The sequence below is a fragment of the Mytilus trossulus genome, chromosome 8 (assembly GCF_036588685.1).
Source record: "Mytilus trossulus isolate FHL-02 chromosome 8, PNRI_Mtr1.1.1.hap1, whole genome shotgun sequence".
NCBI classification, from domain to species: Eukaryota; Metazoa; Mollusca; class Bivalvia; order Mytilida; family Mytilidae; genus Mytilus; species Mytilus trossulus.
The window spans coordinates 36,661,754-36,669,946 of NC_086380.1; the positions used below are offsets into that span (position 1 = coordinate 36,661,754).

General features: G+C 30.5%; 1 long non-coding RNA gene across 1 annotated transcript; it reads right to left on the reverse strand.

Annotated features, from left to right (window-relative positions):
- Positions 1–280: 280 nt before the first annotated feature.
- LOC134681888 (uncharacterized) lies at positions 281–4,774 on the reverse strand. The gene is made up of 3 exons (XR_010100706.1): positions 4,709–4,774; positions 4,036–4,121; positions 281–1,006 (listed from the first exon to the last, which is right to left on the reverse strand). It is a non-coding gene; the product is annotated as an uncharacterized LOC134681888 (long non-coding RNA).
- Positions 4,775–8,193: the final 3,419 nt, after the last annotated feature.

Below are 8,193 nucleotides of genomic sequence, written 5' to 3' on the forward strand. Positions count from 1 at the left end.
CTCAGCTCGAAACAGGTGTAGTAGCTCGCTAAAAGCTCGCATACACATTGTTTCCTAGCCTCGTACAAATACAGCTGATATTTAAAGACACTAAACAGTTATTGTCTATGTACATGTAATGTGGTCTTTCGACCATTTCGTATCGAGTGTTAAAAGATGAGACTGAAATACATACTTGGCTTGGCATGTAACCCAATATGCCTCATTTGCCTCATTTTGTTTGCGAGTTTTCATTTTAAAAAAAGAATGTGAAAAATGAAATAAATTGACAAAATAGGAATGCCATTATCAATATAAATACTTTAATAATATAAGATATAACAATTTAAACAGTTCTTAACTATAATTTAAATATTGAAAGTCAGTAAACATACAACTTTTAAAAAAGTATAAAAAATCATATCACAAATTAAATATGACGAATCACAGTTTGATGGTTAAAAACAGATTTTAAAACCCGCATGCAATATATATACATGTTTCTTATAAATTTACAAAACAAATAAATAAATAAATTAGTATGTCATAAAACTACAATAACATGGTCCGAGACCACAATTGTCGACCTAGTTGCAAAAATATAAAAGTTGAAATTCCATTTAAACAAGCTCAATGCAGCTAGCTGGAATACAACCTGCCAAAAGTACTTCCTCAAATTTGTTTGCAAAGTTATTGAACTTCCTAGTTTCATCTTCATCATTAGTGTGTTCAATGTATTCCATCCTTTCGAGGTAGTCTCGGAGATCTATTATTTCAACATTTTCCGGCAGCATATCTATTTTTATTTTGATAATTTCCCCTGGCCTCCTTGATTTTGATGCAAAATCCCTGAGGGCCTGCAAACTTCCGCATGTTGAAATGTACTTTGATGTAGGACCCCAACTTCCGCCAAGGACGTGTCGGAAAACAGACGTTGAAGAATTCGGATTTTTTGCTCTGATACCGTTTTCATAATTTTCCTCAGGACGTAGAAGTCTATAAACATACTCCATTTCTTATGTAATTTCTGGAAAAAAGAAATACAAAATTAATAAAAATAAAATTTAGAATGAAAATGGAGAAAATGTCAAGGAGACAAAAGCCCGACCATACAGCAGACAACAGCCGAAGGCTACCAGTGGGTTTTGAATGCAGCGAGAAACTCCCGCACCCGGAGGCGACCTTCAGCTGAATCCAATTATATTTACTTGTTCAGTGTACTAGTATCAAAGTGGCTATCCTCGAGGTTTACTAACCAAACAAAATTTATATATATTAGCATATACTTAGACTAAATAACATATGATTTTTACTGTATAATAATAGCATTAAATTAACGTAAATTCCATATTTTTGAATTGATGCTTAGCGGGTTGATATGAAAAGTTTATCACATGCTTCGATTGTTATGATATTACATGCATTTCCGTAACGTTATCCGGTGATACATGTACTCGACAAATTCCGGAAAATACACCTCAATGCTACGTTTTCAGTTAAAAACAATACGAAGAAATGTACAAAACAATTGTTTGGATACTGGAAAGTATAATGTGTAAAAAATGTTTAAAAAAAAAAAACAGACAAACAAACAAACAAACAAACAAAATTATTAAATAAATGCATTTTTAACAGGTTCAAACATAATTTAGAAAGTTCCTTTTTTAAAAAGTTGCATTTTCCAAACATATTCATTATGTTATTTTTTTTTGTCAATTCGGGCATATGAAATGTGTTTCTTCTCTGTTGGGGAATATGATAGAAAGATTTCCTATTGAATATCCTAAATTTGGGGTCATACTTCCGTGAATTTTCACTCTTTGGACTTCTATTTGGGGACAACGAAAAAGGATCAATATATGAATCTGTTATTTTCCTCTATTGTTGAAGCATATGATAAAAAGATCATAACATGTAATTTTCATATCGCATGTATTATGATCAGAACTCGATCAACATCAGCCCTCGAGCCATGCGGCTCTTAGGTTGATATTGAACTATGTGAACCTAGGGCTGATAATACATGCGATATGAAAAATGCCATGTAATAATCTGATATTATTTGTTATGTACGAAGTAGACATGTTACGAAATGATAATACAATCGATTTTAAATCCATACGTATTAGTGTTGCCACAAGTTTAATCACCAACAGATACCATACATAGTTGGCAGTTAGTATATGCGAATGTAAATTTGAAAAGTCATGCACAGTAAAAAACTGTTTTGAAAATTCAAACTTCGTTAGTTTGTACATGTATATGGAAAAAATATTTCAATTTTGTTCTAGATAAATAAAAGCAGTTTTGTGAAAAAGATTATACAGTAATTGTCAATAGTCAGTAGCAATATTTGCTAAACGACTTGCACTGTGTCCATAATACATAAACAACAAAATACTGTAAACTCTCAGCTGTATGTTCATTCAACGCTCTACACTATGTAATTTCAAACTGACTTCATTTTCTGAAAACGTTGTCAATATATTCTAAAAGTTGCAAATGTGAAAGTAAAACTATAATATCATCCGAGTTGACAAGTAGGATTTTTAATAATTCTATAATCCTTGAAGTAAAAATTTGAATTATGAAGATGCATTAATAGCATGTAAAAAGAGTAATCCGGTTGTTACTCTGAAAAATCATTCCGCATTACAAGTTTTGCAAAAGTTAAAATGAGTACGACCTACATGTAGTTTCGTGAAAATATATGGCGGGAAATATACGAACTAAATAAATGAATGAAAGGCTTTTACTAAAAGAATGTTGTCCTTAATTTTGCTACAATTCTACCTTCTGCATGTATACAGTTGTCTGATTGGTACTCATGCCATATCTTCATATTTTTATTTGAGCAGTGCAGATGAAATGATATATACCGACATGCGAACATATCCTGTACTATCTAACATGTAACACTAATGTTGACCAGTCATTTGAAAATTAAATAACATAATGTAAGAAACATGTCAATATTTGTTTGTGAGGTGTTTTTTTAATGTCATCTAATTAATGAACCTTTATTTAATCAGGTATGAACATTTATGTTAATTTTCTAGGATTTGTTTTTGCAGTTCAGAAGTAATTTCTTCGGTACTTAGATGATTTATATTGTATTTGGTTTTCTGTTGAAATATTAAGAAACTTAGTATCTGGCAAAGTTGACCTTTCACAAATGAGGCTGTTCTCACGCTTAATTTTATGAGTTTACGTATTTTATATACCATTCGGTTAAATATTAAGATTTGTCAATCAGTGTTCCCGATCTATGAACTAAACGTTAAACATAATTTATGCAGACATTGATGCTTACCAATTACTGAACAACTTTTGTTTCCATTAATAAAATGTTGGATATCAAAGTTGAAAATATGATATTATTTTTTTTTTCTTTCGTTTTGTTATTCAACGCCTAAGTTTGTCACAGTTGAATCAGACTATTACATGTATAACAGATATGTACTATATATATAGAACGGTCTAATCTATATAAACTCTCTCGAAAACAACAATATGTCACTGAAAACATTATTCAAATTTAAATGGAATTTTATGAATTGTATCATTTAATAGAAAAACAACATTTTCTTTTTTTTTTTTTTTTTTTTTTTATCAACAACGGTATTTACTTATAATTGTTATTAAAAATGGTGGGAAAAAACAACATTTCCTGTAAATCTACATGTAACACGTACAATTAATATTCAATAATACGCAATTTTCTGTTTCCGTCCGGCTATTGATGACAGTGATGGATGTGCACAGTTTGTGCATGATGCCTCATTTAAAAAGAACAATCGCCAGTAACTTAAAACAAATTATTATAATTTTAAAATATCAAATTAATAGATAAAAGCTCCTTTAAAGCCTTATATATTGACATAAATACATGATTACTATCGATTTAAGTAGGGCAAACATTAATTACGAATTACATTGTACAGAAACTTATAATAAAACACTTCGAACGCTAAGATATCATTGGCTTCTGAAGGTTCTGCTAAATATTGTCTCTTATTTAATAAAATGGTTTAAAAACAATAAGATCATACTTACAGTGATTTAAAGTAGAGAATTTACTGAAAGTCTAACGTGACCGTCCCGTAAATGTTAAATATCTAATAGATTGGAAATTCCCAAATCTAAATATAGAATGACATCACTAATGTTAGCCTAGGAGTGCTATAAATAAAGTAAAGGTTGTACTACGCATAATATAATTTTCAATTCTAGAATATTTCTTACCGTGTATAAGTCAAATAAAAGAAGAAGTATACTATAATATGAAGAAGGCGGTACCTTAAATGCCAGCTTTATACTAAGACAATTAATGTCCTATATATATATTGATTGATAGTTGGTTGTTTAACGTCCAGTGACAAATATTTCATGCTGAAATTTCATGCATGTTCAAAAGGAATGTCTAAAGTAAGCTACACTAACATATTGTTTATGTCTAAAATAAAATTATATGTTAGAACCTACACAAATGTAATTGTATGACATAAAAAAAAAATGATTACTACCGAACATAATAACTTAAGACTTACCATGTAGTACATATTTGATCATATATATTATTAGAAACTTTAATATAAAACATTCGAACGCTATTTGCAGATAAATTATCCTCGGATGCTGAAATCGGGCATTAATTTTATCCAAATATTGTCACTAATTTAATAAAATCAAAACAAAAATGGTTTAAAAACAATAAAATCATACATACAGTGAGTTCAAGTAGAGAAAAATAAATTTACTGAAAATCTAACATGATCGTCACGGGAATGTTAAGTATCTGATTGTTTGGAAATTCCCCAATCTTAATATAGACTGACATTATTTAATATGAAAGTGTTATAAATAAAATAAATGTTGTACATTTACAACTATTAAAGTTTCAAATCTTGAAGTATTTCTTACCGTGTAAAACTCAAATAAAAGGGGGAGGATGACGGGAATAATATAATATATTGTTTTAAATTGTGTGGGCAAATATCAAGTTGTGTTGGTTGTTGGTCGGGACAAACCAAGGCTGAATCATAGCATAATCTAATTTTTATATAGTTTGTACATGTTGTATTAGCTTCCTCTACGCTGAGCACCTGGCATTAGAGAATTAATCAAAGACAGCTGTTTGCTAGGAGACAAAATAATGTGTCAAGGAAGGTTGACGTGTTTTTTACCGGACTGTTACCTAAAGCGTGTCGGTCTGGAACAAGTATGATTAATATTCATACCACGTTATCATGTTTTCGTCCTGAATTTGAATTAAATTTGCCACTGGCTGTGACGTTTAACATCCCGGATTCGTTCGTCATCCGTACCATAGTATAAATGTCCATATTAATTACATAATTATTGGAATTGAAGAGCTTTTGATTTATGAGATATATTTTATAGACATGCAGTGGTTGAAAACCGTATACAAAAAAGTCACGTAGTTAGACCTAGGATATCATTTCAGTTTTTTTATCTTTGAATTTTATTCTATATCACATAAAAGTACAAGTATAATACAGAGTGTCAGCCTTCGCGAATAATGTGGATGTTCGAATTGGCAGACATGCATACGCCTTCGTTCATTACGAAGAAGTTCCTCCAGTATTATAACAATAAGTGTAGTATCACTGAAAATGGATTGACTATAACTTCAAAGTATTACAGTGTATCGTGGTCCTTGTAAATTTTTCCTTTTAGCAGTCAGGAATACAAACACACTGTATGTATGATTAGGCAAACATACTGTCTCATAATATACATTGTTTAATTTTTTTACATAAATAAGACCGTTAGTTTTCTCGTTTGAATCGTTTTACATTGTCTTATCGGGGCCTTTTATAGCTGACTATGCGGTATGGGTTTTGCTCATTGTTAAAGGCCGTACGGTGACCTATAGTTGTTAATGTCTGTGTCATTTTGGTCTGTTGTGGATAGTTGACTCATTGGCAATCATACCACATCTTCTTTTTTAAATTGTATCAACATATGACGTGCCAAGCGAAGAAAAATAAAAAAAAACATAGAAAAGTTCTAGCGACATGAGTAATAAATTGCCTGAATGTGCATATTTAAATATGAAAGACACATCCATCTTTAACAAAATGAAAAAGACCAGGAATATTGTCAATTTTTTATTCTATATAGAAATGTGGAAAAATAAAAAGCATCATGTATACGATTTTTGTGAAATTTGAACATGATTGTACAAATGTATGATACGTAGGTATATTTCCTCTTTATATAATCAAAGGTCCTTTGGAAGTCGGTTCAAAGTCAGTTTCTATAATGATTTAAAAAATGGAATAAAAAAAGAAATTGTGGCATTGTATAGCGAATAAGAAAACATCGACAAAACTAACACATAATTGGTTTTTTTTTTACAGTTTGAACAAGCAAAGGCATACAAAATATTCTGTCCAAATAAATGCAATTTAGTTACCATCACGTGTACCTCTGTTTTTCTCAGCATACTGTGAGCTCTAACATTGTAGTACTAGATATATGTTTGTCGAAATGTATTTACTTCGATGTTCAAAGTTGCTTTCTGTACTGAAGTCAATGTATTTGACTGCCACATGTAACAATTACTCGACATGTACTTCACACTAGGTCGAAGTTTTATTCTTTGTTTCTCTTTTACTTTGAGACACAAAAGTTAACTTTCTTAAGGTAGCACAATACAAAGATTTGTTTTACTTCCAATCACTAACCTTTGAAATGCTGTTACTTTCTAATGAATGCATAGAAAATGATAAAAGAGGTGTACATAGATAGATACAAGATTTATCTATAAAATGAATGCAATATTTTTATTATGCAATCATTATGTAATCAATTATTATGTAATTAGTGGCAAAATCTGGGTTAGTTCACTTGAATGAATTTAGCTCTATCATCTCTTTAACTATACAGAAAATTCTTTATCAACACATCATGGGCTTCAAAAGGGTGTCACAGATTGTCTCTATGGTATTCCATTCTCTCATAAATCTTAAATTAGTTAAAACATCATAACCACATAAAAGAAGATAAAGTTTAATTAGGTGTAAAATTTGTTCTATACATTCTATCTAATATCTCAGACACTCTTTTGTAGATAATGGCCATAGGAACAACATATAATAAAATCAACCCTCTAGGGATACATATGCAGAAGCTAATTTCATTTGAAAGTGGAAATTTGGTGAAAAAAATATTTTAGACACAGTTAACATTATAATTGGTTACAAATTGTTGCATAATACTAACATTGCATTAATTTGAAAGAGTAATCTATTAGCTATCAAAAACTACCACTTTTTAAATTTTGAAGCATTATTAAGAAAGTAACAACATTTTAAAACTTGGGAGTTGGAGTTATTAAATCCTTGTAATGTGCTACCTTAAGAACACCTACTTAAATTAATTTTCAACACGTTACAGGTTTTTCCACTAAACGAAAAATGAACATAGGTACAATAATTTAGTGAAATACAATATCTTTACAAGGGCACCTTTGTCCACTGGTAAGTATTATAATTAAGGTGTACTGTTAATTTGATCAACATCATTTTGTCTAGTACATGTATGATTTGAAACGCTAACTTCGGAGATCTCACAGTATTCATCACCAAGTTCACAAAGAAACGGTTGCGCATGCGTTTCTAAAATGTTGGAAGCAGCCACGACAGAAGTATTTCGTCTATTGCGTTCAGACTTTTTCGGAATGTTTTTTCGTTGTTTAAGGTTCATTTTTGGACAGTTCTTTTTGCCTGACCTAAAAAATCTGTAAACTTTCTGCTTGATTTTTACAATAGAAGCGACAATACACACAAGAACCATCAACGCCGCAGCCATGCCAATATATACTGTAGTAAGATGTGAAGAATGGTCATCAACCACTGAAATAAATATAGACATACACTAAAATTTGGACACGTTTTTAAATACATTCGACCTTTCGTAACACGTCTCGTATAGAAATAGTGGTCATTGACAATTGATGCATGAATGCTAAAGCCCGGAATTATGACCATCATTGAGGTTTTGATAATTTGATCATTTGACAGTAAGAATTTTTAGATAGATTATGGTTGCATCTCAAAAATGGTAAATTATCATTAAATTACGAGTTGCAATGATAGAAGTCCTTTTTTATTTTAACAAACAGCTACAAACAGTATGAGAGTGCAGTACTACTTTTTGTATTATGTGATAACAAACATGGATTGA